This window comes from Chiloscyllium plagiosum, unplaced genomic scaffold, assembly GCF_037043375.1.
Source record: "Chiloscyllium plagiosum isolate Xiang-an unplaced genomic scaffold, Cpla_swu_hap1 HiC_scaffold_1, whole genome shotgun sequence".
NCBI classification, from domain to species: Eukaryota; Metazoa; Chordata; class Chondrichthyes; order Orectolobiformes; family Hemiscylliidae; genus Chiloscyllium; species Chiloscyllium plagiosum.
The window spans coordinates 64,218,988-64,239,903 of NW_028270139.1; the positions used below are offsets into that span (position 1 = coordinate 64,218,988).

Below are 20,916 nucleotides of genomic sequence, written 5' to 3' on the forward strand. Positions count from 1 at the left end.
ACGGCAGCATTATTTCCGTGCTGTACATCTCTATGACTCTATGAATCTATCTCTGCAGCTACCTTTTTAGGACTCTAGAATGTGGGCCACAGTTCTTCTTTGAAGTTTCTCTTTGACTTTTGCCTCTTGATTTTCAAATATACTCAGGATGCTTTTTGTGTCCTAAGTCTAGGCATACTTAAATAGGGATGGGCAATAAATTCTGGCCTGGCCAGTGCCATTCTGTGAATGAATAAAACAAATGATCACTTTTAAAAATAAATATGCAGTTATTTTTTAAAAAAGTGAATTTGGAAGAGATTGTTAGGATTTCTATCTTTTGATAAAGCGTATTTGGTTCTCAGTTGGATCTATTTGTGATTTGTTTTTTAAAACGAGACACTTGATGAGGGGTTCACATTGAAAATCTCTGTCATTGGCTGTTGCTTGGCCACATTGTCCCTATTTGACACTGCAAGTGAATATACCAAGCCTCCCAAGCTCAGGAGGCTGCTTGAGAAATTGGGGGAGGCAAATTTGATTTTCCATCAGAGTACAGCAGATGCCAATCCTCACTCTCCCAGATGTATTGCAGGAAATCTCCTACCCTCCAGAATTTGTAACAGAGTGATGAGAGGATGGAGGGGAATTTACCACCCAATCTTTGCTCCCTCTCTGACCTTATCCAACTCCCAAGTAGGGTGGGACTGCAGAGGAGAATCTAGCCTTATACATCCATCTTTGATCATATTATGGTGGAACAGATGAGAACCACTTATTATCTAACCTCTTAATACTGTTTGATGTTTTACACTGACACCAACTACAAACATCCTGAGGCCAATCTTTAAAAGCAGTTATGTATTTTGTGTCCAAACTACACATTCAGAGAAATACCACTTGGATAATGATTCAAAAGAATGTTTCTTTCATTTATTATTCTACTGGCCATTTCAGAAACTAGAGCTGTGTAATTTAGAAAGCAGGCTACAAGCAACATATCACATTCACTCTGACTACAAACACTTCAGGCTTGGATTGCAAGTCGTCAGCCAGCACTGAGTCCTGCTGGTACACGCCCAGCAGTTGAGGTTGCCAGGTGTTGCTCAAGGTGTAGAAAGACAGCCATTGCTGACAAGTTAAGCTGAAGGAGCACCTGTCACCTGTGCTGCCCTGCCCTTTTAATCACTCGATGTGCAGACAAGTAAAATTGCACCTCCAGGTGATACTTTATTTTGCATCGTCATTGCCCGAATGTCAATTTTCTCTGCTCAATTGTTTCTCTCAATTGTTCGGTCCATGTGTGACTCCCATCATTGGTTGATATGCCTGGAATGCGAAGAAGTAACCATCACACTAGAAACATTTCAAAAACGCTTTTTGTTTCACATTTATTGGTCATGCAAGTGTGGACGGAGATAAGTGAAGAGGCAAAGATGAAAGTCTGGTTAACTTCACTTGTGAAACGTACCAATAAACGTGAAGCAAGTCACATCAAATTCAGCAGTCATCACACATCATGACCGCTTTGTCAGTAACCTTTTGGTTAAAACGTTACTGTAAAATGAATATGCCCTTTAGAAATAGGAAACAAATAGTGGCAAATGTGTCGGATCAGAGCTGGTATGGATAGTCATTTAATTAAAATAAATGGAGGGCCTATGCTTATAGAACAAGCCTCCAGAGTGTTTTCCAGAGTGAAGGACTTTTGTAATCTTATAAATTGTGGTAGCAATTTGTGTGCAACAAGTTCCCCAAAACAGCAATCTGACCAATGACTAGATCATCTGTTTTTGTGGTGGGAATTGATGGATAAATATGACCAAGGATAACTCCTCTCCTCCTCTTGAAAGTATTAACAAGGGATCTCTTCTACCTGTGAGTGCAGTCATTCCTGACTCCCCTAGAAGATTGTGCCTTTGACAGTGCAGCATTCCCTCAGCATTGTTACAGAATTTTAGCCTTGATGTTTGAGCTCAGTGTCTGGAGCTCAATTATTTCAGAAGAAAGACCACAACCAAATGGACCAAAGCAGATGTAACTCAGGTGGGGATAAAAATCTGTATTCCAACACAGCAGTTATATGTTCTGCAATACCTCCACTGGGAATTCGCTGCTGTCCCTGCATTTTTAGGGAGGTAAATTTGGGTTTGGGTAGGCATTAGATATTAGCTGTGGTTTAGCATGTAGTGTTCACACCCCAGAATCCACAGGATGGAGAATCAAACCCCATCAGGGACTTGACAATGAAATCTAGCTTGCCACTGAGGGAGAACTAGAGGGCATGTCATTGTAATAGTATTGGACCTTGTAAATCCAGAACCCCAGGCCAATGTTCTGAAGTCAGAGATTCAAAACCCAACATGGCAGATGTTGGAAATTGATCTAATTTTTTTTTAAGAAACACGAATGGTGACATGTAGACATTGTCAATTCTCATTAAATCCCATGGTTTCAAGCTCCGTGCTGAGCCTTGAGCTCCTAATCAAGGCTGATATTCCGCTGCGATAGTGTGAGAATGGTGCATTGGCAGAAACACCATGGTTAAATTGAAGACCTTTCTGTGTCTATATAAGAAGCAAAATCCTTTAGCAGTTTATAAAAGGATAACAGAATGTTCTCCTGGTATCCTGGGAATATTCACCATTTAGCTAACAGCGCACAAACAAATTGAGTGGTCATTTATTCCAGTTCAGCTCGTGACACCCTGCTGCTGAGACTTTTAGATTAGATTAGATTAGATTACTTACAGTGTGGAAACAGGCCCTTCGGCCCAACAAGTCCACACCGACCCACCGAAGCGCAACCCACCCATACGTTTACCCCTTATCTAACACTACGGGCAATTTAGCATAGCCAATTCACCTGACCTGCACATCTTTGGACTGTGGGAGGAAACCGGAGCACCCGGAGGAAACCCACGCAGACACGGGGAGAACGTGCAAACTCCACACAGTTAGTCGCCTGAGGCGGGAATTGAACCCGGGTCTCTGGCGCTGTGAGGCAGCAGTGCTAACCACTGTGCCACCGTGCCGCCCCAAATTCGCATTTTCTCAAAATATGGGGAGGCTATACATGCAAGTTCTTCTTTCTTTAATAAATGATACAGAAGATTGTACATATTAGTTAGCCAAACTTTACATGGACTTGTTACATATCCCAGTAACTGAATTGATCCTTTGGTCTAAAGTACATAAAAGAGATTTAACTAAATCAGGAAGTGCTGGAAATACTCAGTAGATCAGGTAGCATCTGTGGAGAGAGAAACAGAGTAAATATTCCAAATCAATGGCTTTCATCAGAAATTTCATTTAAATCACACGAAGATGGTGAAGAAATATTCCTCAAAATCTCAAATCCAAACAACACATTTTAAGTTGTACAATCATTTTGCTTGAGTCCAGTCTGCAGTGTGACCATGTTGAGAAAAGAGCATCATGATTTTAATTACATAGAAGTTTACTGAAGTAATATTCCCATCAATAATTTCTCTTACACTGTACTTCACACCTGATTGCATCTTTATAGTTGAAAGAACAGTCAAGAAAATAATTATACCCTTTGCAAATTCTTTACAAATTCTTTACAAATCTTTTTCATAAGAAATTAATTTGCTCAAAAAATTGAAGATTTTGCAAGTTCATTCTCTGTCACAAATATGAAATAAATCTGATTTTTTTAATCTTTCAGGAAAGCCAATAGCACAATAATGATTGTAATGAAATATTTGTATTCAATCTTCAGGAATGTGACCAATCCCACGTGGCACAACCATGGAATGGGCTCTACACAATCAAAATACCTCAGAGTCGGGCAGATGGAATGTTTAATTCAACCAGATTTTTTAAAGTAATGAAACGTATAGGTTAATGAATTAGTTAATCTAATTCTCGATTATGCATTCCTCAATGCAAGGCACAATCAGCCAGAGATTGCCCCTTATTGGTGATACTTGCACAGACTGCTACACCTGCCTTGCCCTCACAAGTAGCTTGCCCAATTAATTCAGTAAACATTACCCTTACCAGCTGTAGCCTGAAGGTCATAGTCTGGAGAGGGGTGAGGTAACAATGTAGGGTGCAGTTATGAGAATTATGGAATCAGGGGAACTGCTCTGCTCCTTGGGAATGCTGTAACTGTAATATATGGATGTAATCTTTTATGTGGCAGCTGCTGTTCAGATGGCAGTGAGAGCTTGAGTAATCCATCCCCAATTCAGCTCTGAATCATAGAATCCCTTCAGTGAGGAAAGAGGGCATTTGGCCCATCGAGTCCGCACCAACCCTCTGAAGAGCATCCCACCCAGACTCGGCCCTTCACCCGATCCTTGCAACTCTACATTTACCATGGCTTACCCACCTAGCCTGCATATCCCTGGACATTATTGGCAATTTTTAAGCATAGCCAATCATCTTTGAACTGAGAAAGGAAACTTGAGCACCAGGCAGAAACCCACACAGACATTGGGGGAATGTGCAAATTTCTCACTGTCACCTGAGGCTGGAATCGAACCCTGGTCCCTGACACAGTAAAGCAATAGTGCTAACCAACAAGCCACCGTCCGGTAGGGGAGTCCACAATTAGAGGGCATAGCCTCGGCTTCATAATATCCTTTGTTTGAACAATTGAAGGGCTCCTGCAGACGTTCCTAAGACAGCCATGAGCACAGCTAGAACATCTGTGAATCCCCCTGCTCACAAGCATACATCCTGCTGAGTACCAACAACTGGACTGGACAGCAAAGCTCCTCCAACATCTTTGGCAGGTGTTTCGAGAAGACCAACATTGTCATTGTTCATCAACTGGTTCTTGCTTTGGAGCTCAATCAACACCAATTGAATCTCTGGATGGTCATCCTCAAAGAAACAGCACACTGAGCTGTGACAGACTGACAGAATGGACAGATTGGCTCTGACCGGTCTTGGAAGAGCCTGAGAAAAATCATTTAAGCTGTCACCCTTAAAGTTCAGTGGCCACAGTCAACAGGGTTTTTGCATCCTTTCTTCAGTAGGAATCCATGTGAGGAATTCAGAAACCCATCTCAGTTATTGGCCTTCATGACATGCCCCCATCATAGCAACAGCACCAGTCCACCAAGTATGGCCCACAGCAGCTTCAGATATACACATGTCTCTCTTTCAAGTACAAGAAGAGATCACATTTATTTTTAAAAGCAATCATCCGGTTGGAAATGTATTGAGGCACTTTACAGTCTGGAAATTCTAAGGATTTTATTTTTATTTGCAGGGTTCTTTCGATTTTTGGTTTCACATAAGCTCTCCATTACAGGAGTTGAAGAGATCTTAACTCCATAAAAAGTAGCTGTTGGACAGTCTTCACAGGGTTCATATGAATATAAAAGTCATAGTTATTCCAGTGAAGAACTGTCCCTAGTTGCCTAAAAAAGTCACATTGATATACAAAAGGCTGAAAGACCCAGCATTACCGGGTCTTGGTTCCCTTTTTAGTCTCTTATACATCTTAAATTGTTGCATAGAACATAGAACATTACAGCGTAATACAGGCCCTTCAGCCCTCAATGTTGCACCAACCCGTGATACTGATCTGAAGCCCACCTAACCTATACTCTTCCATTATCATCCATTTATCATCTGAGGGGTGGCACAGTGGCTCAGTGGTTAGCAATACTGCCTCACAGCGCGAGGCGCCTGGGTTCGATTCCCACCTGGGGCAACTGCCTGTGCAGGGCTTGCACATTCTCCCTGTGTCTGCGTAGGTTTCCTCCGGATGCTCCGGTTTCCTCCAACAGTCCAAAGATGTGCAGGTCGGATGAGTTGGCCCTGCTAAACTGACCATTGTGTTAGGTGCCTCAGTCAGGGTAAATGTATGGGATTGGGTCTGGGTGGGTTGCTCTTCGAAGGGTCCATGTAGACTTGTTGGGCCGAAGGGCCTGTTTCCATACTGTAGGGAAGCTAATGTAAGGTTTTATATTTATCCAATGACTATTTAAATGTCCTTAAAGTTGGCAAGTCTACAACTGTTGCAGGCAGAACATTCCATGCCCCTTACTACTCTCTGAGTAAAGAAACTACCTCTGACATCTGTCCTATATCTATCACCCCTCAATTTAAAGCTATGTCCCCTCGTGCTAACCATCACCATCCGAGGAAAAACGCTCTCGCTGTCCACCTTATCTAATCCTCTTGTATGTCTCTATTAAGTCACGTCTTAACCTTCTTCTCGTTAACGAAAAAAGCCTCAAGTCCCTCAGCCTTTCCTCATAAGACCTTCACTCCATACCAGGCAACATTCTGGTAAATCTCCTCTGCACCCTTTTCAATGCTTCCACGTCCTTCCTATAATGCGACAACCAGAACTGTGCACAATATCCCAAGTGCGACTGCACCAGAGCTTTGTACAGCTGCAACATGACCTCATGGCTCTGAAACTCAATCCCTCTACCAATAAACACTAACACACCTTATGCCTTCTAAACAACCCTATCAACATGGGTTGCAACTTCAGGGAACTATGTACATGGTCACCAAGATCTCTCTGTTCATCCACACTACCAAGAATCTTACCATTAGCCCAGTACTCTGCAATCCTGTTACTCCATTCAAAATGAATCACCTCACACCTTTCTGCATTAAACTCCATTTGCCACGTCTCAGCCCAGCTCTGCAACTTATCATTGTCCCTCTGTAACCTGCAATATCTTTCCGCACTGTCCACAACTCCACCGAGGTTAGTGTCATCTGCAAATTTACTCACCCATCCATCTATGCCCTCATCCAGGTCATTAATAAAAATGACAAACAGCAGTGGCCCCAAAACAGATCCTTGTGGCACACCACTAGTAACTGAACTCCAGGATGAACATTTCCCATCAACCACTACCCTCTGTCTTCTCTAAACTAGTCAATTTCTGATCTAAACCGCTAAATCACTCTCAATCCCATGTCTCCACATTTTCTGCAATAGCCTACCGTGGGGAACCTTATCAAGTAGAGTCATAGAGATGTACAGCATGGATACAGACCCTGTGGTCCAACCTGTCCATGCCGACCAGATATCCCAACCCAATCTAGTCCCACCCACCAGGACCCCACCCATATCCCTCCAAACCCTTCCTATTCATATACCCATCCAAACGCCTTTTAAGTGTTGCAATTGTACCAACATCCACCACTTCCTCTGGCAGCTCATTCCATACACGTACCACCCTCTGTGTGAAAATGTTACCCCTTAGGTCCCTTTTATATCTTTCCCCTCTCACCCTAAACCTATGCCCTCTAGTTCTGGATTCCCCCAACCCATGGAAAAGACTTTGTCTATTTATCCTATCCATGCCCCTCAAAATTTGGAAACCTCTATAAGGTCACCCCTCAGCCTCCGACGCTCCAGGGAAAACAGCCCCAGCCTATTCAGCCTCTCCCCGTAGCTCAGATCCTCCAACCCTGGCAATATCCTTGTAAACCTTTTCTGAACCCTTTCAACTTTCACAGCGTCTTTCCGATAGTAAGGAGAATGGAATTTCATACAATATTCCAACAGTGGCCTAACCAATGTCCTGTACAGCCGCAACATGACCTCCAAACTCCTGTACTCAATACTCAGACCAATAAAGGGAAGCATACCAAATGCCTTCTTCACTATCCTATCTACCTGCGACTTTCAAAGAGCTATGAACCTGCACTCCAAGGTCTCTTTATTCAGCAACCCTCCCTAGGACCTTACCATTAAGTGTATAAGTCCTGCTAAGATTTGCTTTCCAAAAATGCAGCACCTCACATTTATCTGAATTAAACTCCATCTGCCACATCTTGGCCCATTGGCCCATCTGATCAAGATCCTGTTGTAATCTGAGGTAACCTTCTTCACTGTCCACTACACCTCCAATTTTGGTGTCATCTGCAAACTTACTAACTGTACCTTTTATGCTCGCATCCAAATCTTTTATGTAAATGACAAAAAACAGAGGGCCCAGCACCGATCCTTGTGGAACTCCACTGGTCACAGGCCTCCAGTCTGAAAAGAACCCTCCACCACCACCCTCTGTCTTCCACCTTTCAGCCAGTTCTGTATCCAAATGGTTAGTTCTTCCTTTATTCCGTGAGATCTAACCTTGCTAATCAGTCTCCCATGGGGAACCATGTCGAACGCCTTATTGAAGTCCATATAGATCATATCTACCACTCTGCCCTATCAATCCTCTTTGTTATTTCCCAAAAAACTCAATCAAGTTTGTGAAACATGATTTCCCATGCACAAAACCACGTTGACTATCCTTAATCGGCCCTTGTCTTTCCAAATACAGGTACGTCCTGCCTCTCAGGATTCCCTCCAACAACTTGCCCACCACTGACATCAGGCTCATTGATCTATAGACAATAGACAATAGGTGCAGGAGTAGGCCATTCTGCCCTTCGAGCCTGCACCACCATTCATTATGATCATGGCTGATCATCCTCAATCAGTATCCTGTTCCTGCCTTATCTCCATAACCTTTGATTCCACTATCCTTGAGAGCTCTATCCAACTCTTTCTTAAACGAATCCAGAGACTGAGCCTCCACTGCCTTCTGGGGCAGAGCATTCCACACACCCACCACTCTCTGGGTGAAGAAATTTCTCCTCATCTCTGTCCTAAATGGCCTACCCCTTATTTTTAAGCTGTGTCCTCACCCATCAGCGGAAACATGTTTCCTGCCTCCAGATTGTCCAATCCTTTAATAATCTTATACGTCTCAATCAGATCCCCTCTCAGCCTTCTAAACTCAAGCATATACAAGCCCAGTCGCTCCATTCTTTCAACATAAGATAGTCCCGCTATTCTAGGAATTGATTTCGTGAACCTACGCTGCACTCCCTCAAAAGCCAGAATATAGTTCCCTGGCTTGTCCTTACCACCTTTCCTAAACAGTGGCACCACATTTGCCAAGCTCCAGTCTTCCAGAACCTCACCTGTGACTATCGATGATACAAATATCTCAGCAAGAGGCCCAGCAATCACTTCTCTAGCTTCCCACAGAGTTCTAGGGTACACCTGATCAGGTCCTGGGGATGTATCCACATTTATGCATTTCAAGACATCCAGCACTTCCTCCTCTGTAATCTGGACATTTTGCAAGGTGTCACCATCTATTTTCCTACAGTCTATATCTTCCATATCCTTTTCCACAGTAAATACTGATGCAAAATACTTGTTTAGTATCTCCACACAAAGGCCGCCTTGCTGATCTTTGAGGGGCCCTATTCTCTCCTTAGTTATCCTTTTGTCCTTAATGTATTTGTAAAAACCCTTTGGATTCTCCTTAACTCTATTTGCCAAAGCTATTTCATGTCCCCTTTTTGCCCTCCTGATTTCCCTCTTAAGTATGCTCCTACTTCTTTTTTACTCTTCTCAGGATTCACTCGATCTATCCTGTCTATACCTGGCATATGCTTCCTTCTTTTTCATAACCAAACCCCCAATTTCTTTAGTTATCCAGCATTCCCTATACCTACCAGCCTTCCCTTTCACCCTGACAGGAGTATACTTTCTCTGGATTCTTGTTATCTCATTTCTGAAGGCTTCCCGTTTTCCAGCTGTCCTTTACCTGTGAACATCTGCCCTCAATCAGCTTTTGAAAGTTCTTGCCTAATACCGTCAAAATTGGCCTTTCTTCAATTTCGAACTTCAACTTTTAGATCTGGTCTATCCTTTTCCATCACTGTCTTAAATCTAATAAAATTATGGTCACTGGCCCCAAAGTGCTCCCCCAGTGACACCTCAGTCACCCACCCTGCCTTATTTCCCAAGAGTAGGTCATGTTTTGCACCTTCTGTAGTAGGTACATCCACATACTGAATCAGAAAATTTTCTTATACACACTTAAGAAATTCCTCTCCACCTAAACCCTTAACACTATGGCAGTCCCAATCTATGTTTGGAAAGTTAAAATCCCCTACCATAACCACCCTATTATTCTTACAGATAACTGAAATCTCCTTGCAAGTTTGTTTCTCAATTTCCCTCTGACTGTTAGGGGGTCTATAATACAATCCCAATAAGGTGATCATCCCTTTCTTATTTCTCAGTTCCACCCAAATAACTTCCCTGGATGTATTTCCGGGAATATCCTCCCTCAGCATAGCTGTATTGCTATCCCCTATCAAAAAGTCACTCCCCCTCCTCTCTTGCCTCCCTTTCTATCCTTCATGTAGCATTTGTATCCTGGAACATTAAGCTGCCAGTCCTGCCCATCCCTGAGCCATATTTCTGTAATTGTTATGACATACCAGTCCCATGTTCCTAACCATGCCCTGAGTTCATCTGCCTTCCCTGTTAGGCCACTTGCATTGAAATAAATGCAGTTTAATTTATTAGTCCTACCTTGTCCCTGCCTGCCCTGACTGTTTGACTCGCTTCTGTTCTCAACTGTATCAGTCTCAGGTTGATCTCTTTCCTCACTATCTCCCTGGGTCTTCCACTTCCCCACCTTACTAGTTTAAATCCTCCCGAGCAGCTCTAGCAAATTTCCCTGCCAGTATATTAGTCCCCTTCCAATTTAGGTGCAATCCGTCCTTCTTGTACAGGTCACTTCTACCCCAAAACAGATTCCAATGATTCAAAAGTGTGAATCCTTCTCCCATATACTAGCTCATCAGCCATGCATTCATGTACTCTATCCTCCTATTCCTGCCCTCACTAGCTCGTAGCACTGGGAGTAATCCAGATATTACTAGGACCTCCTTTTTAAATTCCTGCCTAACTCTCTGTAATCTTCCTTTAGAATCTTAACCTTTTCCCTTCCTATGTCGTTAGTTCCAATGTGTACAATGACCTCCTGCTGGCCCCTCTCCCCCTTCAGAACATTCTGCACCCTCTCTGAGACATCCTTGATCCTGGCACCAGGGAAGCAACACACCATTCTGATTTCTGGCCACAGAAACGTCTGTCTGTACCTCGAACTAGAGAGTCCCCTAACATAATTGATCTCTTGGAAACCGACGTACCCCTCATTGCATTAGAGCCAGTCTCAATACCAGAAACTTGGCTGTTCGTGCTACGTTCCCCTGAGAATCCATCACCCCCTACATTTTCCAAAACAGCATACTTGTTTAAAATGGGTATAGCCACAAAAGACTCCTGCACTAGGTGCCTACCTCTCTCACCTTTCCTGGAGTTCACCCATCTATGTGACTGTATCTGAGACTTTCCCCCCTTCCTATAACTGCCATCCATCACATACTGTTGCTGTTGCAAATTCCTCATTGCTTCTAACTGTCTGTCCAACTGATCCATTTGATCTGATATAATCTGCAGTAACCCTTAAACTCTCTTTAAACTCCCACATCTGACAAGAAGCGTATATCATTCTACTAAAGGCCATTCTTGCTTCTTCACAATCTCCAGACCCAGAAAATAACACCGTCTTATTCCTCTACAAAACACTGCCCCAGGTTAAATTAATAACCCACTCTACTCACTACTGCAGATTTTCTGTGGGTCCCACTTAAAAACAATACACTTATCTGATTCCGTGCTGTGAACTTCACCCAAACAGTTCTCCAAGATCAGTTGTGAATTTCACTATTTGTTAATTTTCCCAGATGCACTCCAATGTCCAGCGATACTTGAATTCAAACAGCAAAGGCAGTAACTGTGCAGGTTCACTGCTGTGTCAGTTTCTTTCTCTCTCTCTCTTGCACTGACCTCACCATGTGCTTCCTTGGTCTGGTCTTCTCCCTTTTAAAACTGCTGTTCTTTTGACTTTGTTTTTGAACTTTGGAAAAACAATGTAACAGCATATAAAACAGTAATTGCTGCTCCTGGAATTTGAGGAAATCAACTCCAGCACCTAAAATACCTCAAAAAATGAGCACCTGTTATAGCCAGAAATTTTTCCCATCCTCCATCTTTATTGAAATCTGTATACACCACATCAACCGCTTTACCCTCATCCATCTGTTTGGTTACCTTCTCAAGATCTCAATAAGGTTTGTGAGGCATGACCTACCCTTCACAAAACCGTGCTGACTATCCCTAATCAAATTATTCCTTTCTAGATGATTATAAATCCTACCTCTTATATCCTTTTCCAACACATTACCCACAACCGAAGTAAGACTCACTGGTCTATAATTACCAGGATTGTCTCTACTCCCCTTCTTTAACAAGGGGACAACGTTTGCTATCCTCCAGTTTTCTGGCACTATTCCTGTAGACAATGACAATATGAAGATCAAAGCAAAAGACTCTGCAATCTCCTCCCTAGTTTCCAGAGAAGCTTAGTGTAAATCTCATCCGGCCTCAGGAACTTATCTATTTTCACACTTTCCAGAATTGCTAACATCTCCTCCTTATGAACCTCAATCCCCTCTAGTCAAATAGCCTGTATCTCAGTATTCACCTCAACAACATTGTCTTTTTCCTGTGTGACAAAAAATATTCATTTAGCACTTCCCCATCTCCTCGGACTCACGCACAACTCCATGCACCACTGTCCTTGACTGGCATTAATCTTACTCTAGACATTCTTTTATTCCTGATATACCTGTAGAAAGTTTTAGGATTTTCCTTGAACCTACCTGCCAAAGACTTCTCATAGAGCCATAGAGATATACACCATGGAAACAGACACTTAGGTTCAACTCGTTCATGCCCACCAGATATCCCAACCCAATCTAATCCCATTTGCCAGCACCCGGCCCATATCCCTCCAAAGCCTTCCTTTTCATACACCCATTCGGATGCCTTTTAAATGTTGCAATTTCTTCTGTTCCCTCCTGGCTATCCTGTATCCCTCCAACGCTCTGTCTGAACCTTGTTTCCTCAGCCTTATGTAAGCCTCCTTCTTCCTTTTTACTAGATATTCAACCTCCCTCGTCAACCAAGGTTCCCTCACACGACCATTTCTTTCCTGCCCGACAGGTACATACATATCAAGGACACGTCGTATCTGTTCCTTGAAAAATTCCACATTTCCACGACATCCTTCCCTGACAGCCTATGCTCCCAACTTATGCTCCTCAGATCCTGTCTTGTAGCATCGTATTTACCCTTCTCCCAATTGTAAAACCTACCCTGTTGCACGCACCTATCTCTCTCCATAACCAAGGTGAAAGTCACAGAATTGTGGTCACCATCACCAAAATGCTCACCCACTAACAAGCCCATCACTTGTCCTGGTTCGTTACCGAGTACCAAATCCAATATGGCCTCCCATCTGGTCGGACAATCTACATACTGAGTTAGAAAAGCTTCCTGGACACACTGCACAAACACCGCCCCATCCAATCTACTTGATCTAAAGAGCTTCCAATCAATATTTGGGAAGTTGAAATCACCCATGATTACTACCCTGTGGCATCTGCACCTTTCCAAAATCTGTTTCCCAATCTGTTTCTCCACATCTCTGCTGCTATTGGGGGGCCTGTAGTAAACACCCAACAAGGTGACTGCTCCTTTCCTATTTCTGACTTCAGCCCATGCTACCTCCAAAGGCAGATCCCCCTCGAACTGCCTTTCTGCAGCCATTATACCATTTCTATGTAGCAAAGCCACACCCCCTCCTTTTTTACCACCCCCCCCCCCCAATCTTACTGAAACATGTGTAACCAGGAACCTCCAACAACCATTCCTATTCCTCTTCTATCCACGTTTCCGTGATGGCCACAACATCGTAGTCCCAAATACCAATCCACGCCTCAAGTTCACCCACCTTATTTCTGATACTCCTTGCGTTGAAGTATACACACTTGAACCCATCTGTGTGTCCACAAGTATTCCCTGTCAGTGCTACCTTCTCCACAGCCTCCTTACATTCTTGGACATCCTGAAAAACAGCTAACCTACTTGCTGGACTACAAGTCCGGATCCCATCCCCCTGCCAAATTAGTTTAAACCCCCCCGAAGAGTGCTAGCAAACCTACTTCCCAGGATATTGGTGCCCTTCTGGTTCAGGTGCAACCCGTCCTGCTTGTACAGGTCCCACCTTCCCCAGAATGCAGTCCATTTGTCCAAATACCTGAAGCCCTCCCTCCTACACCATCCTTGCAGCCACGTGTTCAACTGCACTCTCTCCCTATTCCTTGCCTCACTGTCACGTGGCACCGGCAACAACCCAGAGATGACGACTCTGTCCGTCCTAGCTTTTAGCTTCCAGCCTAACTCCCTGAGCTCCTGAATGACCTCCCCATCCCTCTTCCTACCTATGTCGTTGGTGCCAATGTGCACCACGACTTCTGGCTGCACACCCTCCCCCTTAAGGATTCTGAAGACACGGTCCGGGACATCTCGGACCCTGGCACTCGGGAGGCAACAAACCAACCGAGAGTCTCGCCCATGTCCACAGAACCGCCTATCTGTCCCTCGAGCTATAGAGTCTCCTATAACTAGCGCTCTCCTCCTCTCCCTCTTTCCCGTCTGAGCTTCAGAGCCGAAACTTGTGCCAGAGACCCGGTCACTGCAGCTTACCCCTGCTAGGCCGTCCCCCCCAACAGTATCCAAAGCGGTATACTTATTGTTGAGGGGAACGACCACAGGGGATCCCTGCACTGCCTGCTTCCTCCCCTTCCCACCTCTAACTGTTACCCAGCTACCTCTGTTCTCTGGCGTAACTATGTCCCTGGAGCTTCTATCTATCACCCTCTCAGCCTCTTGAATAATTCTCAGTTCATCCAACTCCAGCTCCAGTTCCCTAACGCGGTCTGTGAGGAGTTGGAGCTGGCTGCATTTCCTGCAGATGAAGTCGGCAGGAGCATCGGTGGTCACCCCTACCTCAAACATCCTGCAGGAGGAACATTCCACTGCCTGCGCTGCCATAACTCTACACTTAGTCTCCAAAACAAGAACACTAAGAAGCTTACCTTTTTTTTAGGTTAGAGGAGGAGGGAGGGTGGGCGACACTACACGTGTAGTGTCTCGGGTTCCTTCTCCACTCAAATAACAATCACTTACCTCCCCGACTGGCTTTGCGCTCCAACTTCACTTCCTCCCAGCTCCCGCCGCTCTCTGCTGCAAAAAGACTGTTGGCATCAAGGTAAGACGCTGTGCCAGAGACCTGTACCTCATGGCTTATACCTTACGTTCCCCCCCACCAACAGTATCTGAAATGTTGTACTTGCTATTGAGGGGAATAACCACAGATGATCCTTGCACTCTCTGCCTGTTCCCTTTCCGTCCTCTGGCTGTAACGCATCTACCTTCTTCCTGTACCTGAGGTGTGACTACCTTCCTGTAACTCCTGTCAATTACCCCCTCCACCTCCTGAATGATCTGAAGTTCATCCAGCTCCAGCTCCAGTTCCCTACGCGGTTTTTGCAGAGCTGGAGTTGGGTGCACTTCCCGCAGATGAAGTCCATGGGGTCACTAGTGGTGACCCTTACCTCCCACATTCTACAGGAGAAGCATTCAACTGCCCTAACAGCCATTCCCACTGTTCTGAATTCCCAGAAGGTCTTGTAAAAAAAAACTAGTAACCTTATCAAATCGATGCACGGAATCGTTTTTTTGGTTACTGGAGGAGGATGGGTGGGAGACACTACCTAAGTAATGTTTCAGGTAAAGCAGCTGCCCAAATATGTAACCTCACTCACTCAGCAGTCCTCAGTCTGCTCCTGCTCAGTGAGCACTCCGCCTGTTCACAAGATAAGCTTTTCATAGGATTAATTTACCTTCCCAGCAGCCTCGTGGTCCATGCTCTCACCGCTCCGGCTGCAAAATTGGAGGTCGCAGACTCACGAGGTAAGCTTTGGGGAGAACTAGCATTCAAATCAACCCCGGTGATCCTACAAAGAATGTAGAGAACCAAGATAAAACCAAGAAACAGAATCAATCTAACCCTACTGATCTTTAACAATCCAAAGGTGGCCAAAAATTGCACAGAAGTTAATTCAATCTAGTGCATCATCTTATCAGATTTTAGTAGTGCATATTGGTAGAAGATTTCAAAGACTAAATGGGCAAAAAACGAGAAGAGAGAAAATAGTTTGCATCTTCTGAAATGTTTAAATTGAAACTTTCTAGTCATCTTGCAGAAATGGAAACCGTGGCTCAGTTAGTAACACAAGACTCACAAGGTGTGATGTTCCCCCACCACATTGACACTTCAATACACTCCTGAAGGAGCACTGCATTATTGGATATGTCATCTTTTGGATAGATATTTAACCAAGGGCCCATTTATGCATTTAGGTGAACGCAAGATAATCCCAGTACGCTTTTGCTAGGAAGAGCAAGGCAGTTATCCCTGGTATTCTGACCAATATTTATCCCTCAATCAATCAGACAAAAAACAGATTAATTGGTCATTATTACATTGTTGCTCTGTTCTTCATTGCAGAAAGACTACAATTCAAAAAGCATTTCCTTGGCCGTAATTGCTGAGAGTTGTCCAATCATCAAGAAAAATGAAATAAAAATGAAAGCCTTTCTCAGTGCATTTACAAATATTTCAATGACCTAATTTCACTTGAGGTAGTGCTGAACTGCCTTCTAAAACTCATTGCAGCCTGTGTGGGGATAATGATATTAGGATGGAGTTCCAGGATTTTGATCCAACAGCAGTGAAGATGACATAGTTCCAAACGAGTGGGAATAATACATAGAAACAAACATCAGGTCATACTGGAGCACTGTTCTGAGGTATATAAAACAGTCTGGACCAATATGCATCATTGGCAGTTTTACTGGAAACCAGGATAGCCCATTCTGCAGAAGCGATGGGCTCGTGGTTTTACTACAGGCCTCAGAGACCCAGGGATTCGGGGCTTGAATCCTGTCGACAATTGATGGTAGAATTTGAATTCAATAAATATCCGGAATTAAGAGGCCCCCAGCTTATCCCAGATCTAACCTTCCAACTTGGCTCAACCCTTTTGAATGGTCCGACCTGTCCATCTTCCTTCCACCTATCCGCTCCACCCTCCTCTCCAACCCATCACCTTCATCCCCAACTTCAGCTACCTAGTGCATTCTCATCTACCTTTCCCCAGCCCCACCCCCTCCCATTTATATCTCAGCCCCATTGCGCCACCCGCTCATTCCTGATGAAGAGCTTATGCTCGAAACATTGATTCTCCAGCTCCTCAGATACTGCCTGACTGGCTGTGCTTTTCCAGCGCCACACTCTTCGATCTGGAATTAAGAGCCTAATGATGACCATGAATCCATCTTCAGGAAAACATTTCTGCTTTACTGACGTTCTTTAGAGAAAGAAACTGCCCAACCTTACCTGGTCTGGCCTACATGTGACTCCAGACCCACAACAGTGTGGTTGACTCTTAACTACTCCCAGCAATAAATGCTGGACAAGCTGACATCCTCACTTGTGAATGAATAAAATTAAATGCACCTTCAAAGAAAACTTGCAAGTGGTGGTATTCAACTGCCCTTGTCCTTCTACGTCAGGTTTGTCCAATCTGATTCTGTGGGAATGTGGATAAACTTGAATTCTTCTCCCACTCAGTGGCCAATGAGCAGATTTCAAAAAGGTACATTTTGCCACAACAATAAACTTGAAATTTGGAAGAATACAATTCCAAAGCAATAAATTGAAATTTTAAGAGAGTAACTGATAAAAATTACCATTAAAAAGTGCTAAGCAGCAGGATTTAAAAAAAAATTCTTCTTTTGCTTTTTTTTGGTTAAAAGGCAGCAGTAAAGAGATAAAAAAAAGAGTAGGCCGCAAGCCTTGTTCAGCAAGGAAGGGTGTGGAGGTCAGGGCCCAGCTAAAGATTTCTGTTTAACTAACACTCTCCCACACCCACATGTAAACTCACACCCAAACTCTCATTCACACACAGACACAAAAGCAGCCATTCACATACACTCACCCAGCCACACTCCCACACTCACCACACCCACTCAGTTGATTCTAGGAACAGTTCTGAAGGTACCGACATGGGTCCCCTCCCAGCCAGTCCAAATTTCCAACTGTTCCGGACTGTGTTGCGTTTACAACAATCGAGCTTTGTGTCTTCTCCGATAGGATCTTGTAGCCACAATATGTATGTAACAGGTCCAAATGTTAATAATGGGAGGGATCAGTGATGGTAATGCCATTGAATGCCAAGTAGTGATGGTTAGATTCTCTCGTGGTGGAGATGGCGGAGTGATGGGAACATATTTGTGAATTATATTGGCACCTCAACCATGCCATATTGACATGCTCTTTGAGCAGACATGCAGACAGGCTGGAGAAGGGAATCGCGTGTGGCACACCGATATATCTATCTAACACCTACAGAGTGTGCCAGCTGCCTGCACATTGCACATTTATTTAACCAAATGACCACTTTGGAAAATCAGTCAGGGCTGCTCCTCAGTCTAGTTGGGATTGGTGGGTGTTGAGGAGGGGGATCCCAGTACTGTCAGTCAGAGGCACAGTTCAAGAACAGTTCAGAGACATTGATGCAGTCAGTCATCTGCTCGGCCCGCTTACTGTCAGGAGATGTGCTCGACTACAGTTGGAAAGTGGCCCGTAGGGCCATCACAAACCGTCAGAGGGATCGCATACTGTCAGAGACAGCAGTCAGCGAAGTCTAGAGGCTGCTCATTGAAATCAGTCAGAGGTCTGGAGAGAATATGTTCCTGGGGAGGGGGGCCCATATGTTGACCATTGAGGAGGGTTGAGGGGGTGTCTGTCAGCGGAAAGGGGACTCATGCCATAGGTGGGTGGGGCAGTCAAGGAGGAGGTGAAAACAGAGGCATGTGTTGAGTAATAGACAAGGAGGGTAATGGGAGGAATATAAAAGTATAAAGAAAATGTGCATAACAGGATTGGAAGGTATGAGCGCCTCCGGGAGGGAGTGTTATTGACAGTGACCAATAATATTGCCAGTGACAGGTAAGGTTGGGCTTAGTTTGAAGAAGGAAAGTTGGAGGCAAAGTTCAATATGTTGGATCTCCACATGGTTGGGGGGGGGAGGGGGTATGTGGAAAAGGGCTTTTGGGAGAGCAAGGTCTAATAGGAAATGCAGCCTCCGGGGGGGGTGGTCCCAATACTGGCAGTATCCCCCATGAGCCATATTCTCTGCTACCTCTTACTGTTCACTCGACACTAATTGAGTTATGATCCCAGCTGATGTTACTACTGTACAAGTCAAATCCCAGACTACAATGTGGTTTGATAGATCATGTTTTGTTTTAGTTTTAACTAAATGATCTTTCACTGAAACATAAGTCACAATGGTGCAAATTTTGTTTTAACAATAGAAGGTTATTAAAAATAGCAAAGATAACATAGAATAAAACAAACTACTCAGAAGGAAAATTCAAAGATTTTTAAACTCACCGTAAAAGTATCATCCCATTAAATCCAAAAACCTCTGTATAAATTGAAAAGAGAAACAATGGCTTTAATATTTATCTCTGGTAAAGTCTCCTAAAGCACACTTTCCATATTATTCAAAAGTACCACTTGCACAGTACTCACACTAGAATCTCTATTACCTCAATAGTTTTAGTCACTTGTGACTTCAATTTATAGACTGGAACTGCAGTTAGATTTTTCCTAGAGCTATTATAGACACAAGTGTAAACACTCATTTTTAGATAATCTCTGCGTGGTTTTATCCCAACATGTGTAGTCTAGGACTAACACTAACACTTCACTCTAAAGTAATCTAGTTTCATGATATCCTTCCCTCCTCAGGAGCACTGGATTATGCAGCCATTTTGATCCAGGGACTTCACGCGACTGCCCAAAACATAAAGTAAAACTAAAAGAGAACTCACTCTCAACTATGGGTATGTCCCTTTAAAAGCCTCTCCTGACTTCCTAAACTGGAATTTGTTTTTCTTCTTAAATCGTAAAATCCAACCAATGTACACAAAAAGAACATTAATTTGAAAGCTATACCTCAAAAATTGTTTGAAAAGAAATCCCCATGGCTACAGTAAAACTTGTAATTTAACTACTAACTTCAGACACTCAGAAAATCTACATATTACTAACTTAAAAGCCAAAGACTTAGATTTACAAGAAATGATCTTATATATAAATTGCACAACTTAACCACGACTGCAAATGGAAAATGGCTGGCAAAACATCAAGGTGTGGTTGGGGTGAAGTCAGTATCAGTTTGATGGATGAACAATGGGATCCACTTCTGCTGGATGCTAGGACACTGAAGGGACAAATATATGAAGTATGTGTTTGTATTTCATCCGTTAGCAATGCATTTAGAGTGAACATGTTTAAGGTTCAAATACCAGCTGAATTTGCACGATGCCATTGTTGTTTGCAATTTGACCACGAGTATTCCAATGACGCAGAGGTTAACAGCAATGACTTAAAAAGAGGGGTCTGCTGGCCAAAAACATATGTCAACTTGTGAAAGAGTGAGATGAAGGCCAAAGCTTCATCATTTACTGAGTAAAAACAACATTACAAGTTTGACAAAGCTGTTCCTTCAACAAGGTTATGCTGTCCTTGGATTTTTTCCAGAGAGATTGTAAACAACACAGGTTCCGAAAAGTCTGAGTTTGGATGGATTTTAGGGTTAATTTGTTTACAGCTAACAGATATTGCCTCAGACAGAAGGTTTTCAAGTTTTTAAAAAAAGACCACTTGTATAATAAAAGGGGAGTGGCCAGTTCTGTCAGCTTAGTTATTCTCTGGTCTGGTTTGAATGCAGCAGTGTGTGTGTGTACTGTCTGTGTGAAGAAAGACTGCTGGACCCCTTTCTCTTTCTCTCTCTCTGACTTCGTTCCTGTAAGAACTTGTATTCATTTTACCTTTTGCGCTAAAGGGTGTTAATGGGGATTGTTGCAAGTATTTGGTACAATATCTTTAATTTGGGATAGCCTGTTGGGCCTTTGAATAGGATAAGTTATTCGGTATTCTATTTTCTGTTCTTTATGTTTCATTCAGTAATCTTGTAAATAAATTCTGTTTTGTTTAACATTATACATCTGCTTAAATGAACTAGCAAAGTCAGGGTCTGGGCTACCTTCTTAAAATGTTTTGAGGGGTATGGCCAGGTC

The 20,916-nt window shown here is 43.5% G+C and overlaps 1 long non-coding RNA gene across 4 annotated transcripts in view; it reads right to left on the bottom strand.

The window, feature by feature from the left end:
- Positions 1–686: 686 nt before the first annotated feature.
- Positions 687–20,916, bottom strand: part of LOC148152131 (uncharacterized) — a 111,757-nt gene continuing 91,527 nt past the window's right edge. For 2 of the 4 annotated variants that reach the window (XR_015757208.1, XR_015757202.1), the window contains exons 2-5: positions 19,223–19,256; positions 15,603–15,716; positions 14,887–14,954; positions 687–1,308 (exon numbers count right to left, since the gene is read on the bottom strand). This is a non-coding gene — a long non-coding RNA (uncharacterized LOC148152131). The remainder of the gene's footprint in view (positions 1,309–14,886; positions 14,955–15,602; positions 15,717–19,222; positions 19,257–20,916) is intronic. The other 2 variants (XR_015757211.1, XR_015757210.1) reach the window with 2 other exon arrangements.